Raw genomic sequence first — 3,834 nt, 5'->3', positions numbered from 1 at the left:
GGCCCGCTCCGCCTTGGCTCCGCTCCGCTCCGCTCCGGCTCCGGGATACGGCTCCGGCTCCAGCCGCGCGCGCCGCTCAGCCGCCAGGGGGCGCCCTGCTCGCTCTTAAAGGGGCCGCGGCGCCGGGGCTGGGAGTGGGGTGGGGTGTGGTAGGGTGGGGTCGGATGGGGTGGGGCGATCGCGCGCAAACGGGTTTCCCTGCCGCTATCTAGAAATCTGAGGCCATCTCTGTCCGCACCCCTTCACCCGGCCATCATTCACCACGCCTCTAGACACGGATGCTCCCACCCCAGGCGTTTACAGTTTTCTGGGCTATTTCACATTCCCTCCTTGGATTCGCACAATTTTCTGAGTTTGACTGGGCGCCATGATTCTGTCCTGCTGCTAACTTCAACAAGTCGCTCACCCTCCCCAAGCCTCAGCTTTCTCTTCTGTAAAATGGGGTGATGATAGTGAATGTTGAGTACCTAAGGAGTACTCAATATATAGGTTGAAATTTTAGAGAAGGGGAAACAGGTTCACAAAGATGATGTCACTTCCCCAAAGTCACATTACAAGTGAATGGTAGACAATCTCAGTTCTTTCCATTTGTGCAGTGTCCACAGAGCACATGACCCTCTCTCTGCTGGGCCCTGGATTTGGTCCTTGGGGGAGCAATGTCGCTGGCCTCAGGGAGCTTATGGATTAAGGCAGTCACATACCCACCCTGCTAACTCTAGTGCAAGACAGAATGACAGGAACCACCACATGGCAGCTTCCTTTGTGATTCCCATGTGATGCTAGATGTGCCGTGTACTCATTGTCACAACTAGACTTGACCAGTGCCATTGTCCCCATCTCAGGAAACAGGTCCTCAGAGATTAAGTAAAGCTTGCCTAAAATCACAGCAATGAGTGAGTTTGTTCCACTGCACCACACTACTGTGAAAGCACAGAGGTGGGGCCAGGGCAATCAGAAAGGCTTTCCAGACGAGGTGACATTTGAGGTGGGTTTTGAAGGATGAGTAGGAGTTCTGAAGTTTAAGGACAAATAACCAAACCAAAGAGAAGCCCATAAGCCAAGGCACAGGGGCACCAAAGAGCCCAATCTAGCCAGAGCATGTTGGGCATGGTGGAGACGTCTGGGTGAGAAGGCGGCCAGGCCTGCTGACACACTGTAAGGCAACACTTCTTCCACATTTTTATGATGACTGAAATTTGGTTTTCCCTTAAAGTCTCAGCTGGGCAACACTTCTTCCAGGAAGCCCTCTCACCTCTCCAGGCTGGGCTGTGTGCCCCTCTCCTCTGGGCTCCCAGAGTCCCTGCACTCCTGCCACCACAGTTCTCCACATTGTCAAGAGCCCCTTCAGCCTTCCCAATTTCCTGGCTATGAGCTCCCTGTTTCCCTCTCTGCCTCCTCCAAACTAGCTGTCGTCAGGTCAATTCCGACTCATGGAGACCCCATGTGTGTCAGAGTAGAACTACGTTCCATAAAGTTTTCAATGGCTGATTTTCCAGAAAGCCAGGCCTTTCTTCCGAGGAGCCTCTAGGTAGACTCGAACCTCCAAACTTCTGGTTAGCAGTCTAGTGCATTAACCATTTGCACCACCCAGAGACTCCTCTGCCTCCTCCGAAAGCCAAAGCCAAACCCAAACCCACTGCCCTTGAGTCCATTCCGACTCATAGTGAGTGACCCTATAGGACAGAGAAGAACTGCCCCATAGGGTTTCCAAGGCTGTAAATCTTTACGGAAGCAGACTGCCACATCTTTCTCCGGCGGAGTGGCTGGTGGGTCAAACCTTTTGGTTAGCAGCTGAGTGCTTTCACCACTGCACCACCAGGGCTCCTTCTGCCTTCTCAGGGCCCACTATTTCCACGGAACTTTCAGGGATCTCCTAGACACTCTCCCCATGGGTCCTCCCTTGGCCCCTCCCGCTCTGGACTAAGCGCTTCTTCACACTAAGAGTGGTTCTAAGATGTGATGGGGGCTCCTGCCTCAGCTAGTCCCCTCTTTCTCACCCATCCCCCTTTGTTCAGCCCCAGTGAGCCCTTTGTTGAATGTCCGACAACAATGTCCCCTCCGAAACCTTCCCCACACCCCTCAGGCTCCCTTATATGGAGAAGCTCCTGCCACTTTCTGCCCTACCCGTTGGGGTTTTCTCTGCCTTCCTTCCATCCCACCTTCCCACATTCCAAGGCCAGCGCATGTACCCCTGCAATGGGTCTCACCTCCAAGATGCCTCGCCCTGCCCTGTCAGTTACTTCTCCCTCTGCCTCTTTCATCTCTCATTTCTGCCTTTAGACTCATACCTCCCTTTCACACCCTCAGGTATTTGGAAAGTGCGCTCTACACTCTGTCCATTTCCTCGTTCCCCCTTCTGTTCCTTAACCCAGTCTGACTTCTCCCTTCCCACCATTTCAAGGGCACACTCTAGCCAAGGTCACCAACCACTTCCTTACTGCCAGGGCCCCTCTTTTGCCACATTTGCCACCACTGACCACCGTTTCTCGACTGCGTAGCAGTCGGAGCCCGAACACTTCGCAGCTGTCAGGTGGGCAAAAATTAAACAGTCAGATAGTATCAAGTGTTGGTGAAAATGGAGAGACGGGAACAATTATGCAGTGCCTGTGGGACAGAACTGGTTTATTTTGGAGAGCAATCTGACAAACCAGTAAATTCAAACATGTTCACGTTACACCACCCTCTGTGGGAGACAGAACAACGCCTCCCAAAGATGCCCACGTCCTAATCCCTGGAACCTGTGAATATGTTTCCTTACGTGGCAAAAGGAACTTTGTAAATGTGATTAAATTAAGGATCTTGAAATGAAGAGATTATGTTGGATCATCTGGACGGGCCCGATGTAAACACAAAGCTCTTTATATGATGGAGGCTGAAGGGTCAAATTCAGAGAAGATGTAACCACAGAAAGAGAGGGTCAGCGTCGGAGAGAGATGTGGAGATGGAGGAAGGAGCCATGGGCTGAGAAATGCAGGCAGCTTCTAGAAGCTGGAAAACGCAGGGAACTGGATTCGTCCCTAGAGACCTCCCAGGGAGGGTGACCCTACCTACCTATACCTTGATTTTGGCCCAACGAGACCTGTTTTGGACTTCTGACTTCCAGAACGGTAAGATAATAAATATGAGTTTGTTTAAGCCACTTATTTTGTGGTGATTTGTTATAGCAGCAATAGGAAACTAATATACCCTCCTACTAATTCTTGCTCTCTTGGACCAGAAGACAGGGATAGGATGGTTCATAGCAGCATTGTAATAACAAAACACCAGAAGCAAACCACACGCCCAACCAAAGGACGAAGAAGCGGGTGTATCATCATACAGTGGAATCCTATTCAGCAACAAAAATGAACAAACTATAGTTACTCTTGTCAATTTGGATGAATCGCACAAACAACAATGAGTAAAATAAGAAGCCTCAGAAGAATATATTCAGTATAATCCTGATTCTATGAAGTTTAGAAACATGCAATGCTGTACTTCATATTGCTTGGAGATATGTACAGAGTAAAAATATAAATCAACACATGGGAGCAGTAAACACCAAATTTGGAGCATAGTTGTCTGGGTGAGAGGGGCTGGAATCAGGGAGGGAACACAAGGAGGGCCAACAGCGTTGATCCTTTCGTTTCTTAAACTGGTGGTAGCTACACAGTTGTGCCCTGTATTACTCTTTATGCTTTTTACTAATTCTGAAATCTTTTATACAAAATTAATAAGTTTTTTTAGGGTCTATTTTTAGACCCTAGCTTTGGAGTTAGGAGCCCTGGTGGCGGAGGGGTTAAGTGCTCGGCTGCTAACTGAAAGTTCAGCAGTTTGAACTCACCAGCTGCTTCG

The sequence above is a fragment of the Trichechus manatus genome, unplaced genomic scaffold, assembly GCF_000243295.1.
Source record: "Trichechus manatus latirostris isolate Lorelei unplaced genomic scaffold, TriManLat1.0 scaffold00077, whole genome shotgun sequence".
In the NCBI taxonomy this organism is placed as follows: domain Eukaryota; kingdom Metazoa; phylum Chordata; class Mammalia; order Sirenia; family Trichechidae; genus Trichechus; species Trichechus manatus.
This window is presented reverse-complemented; position numbering follows the sequence as displayed.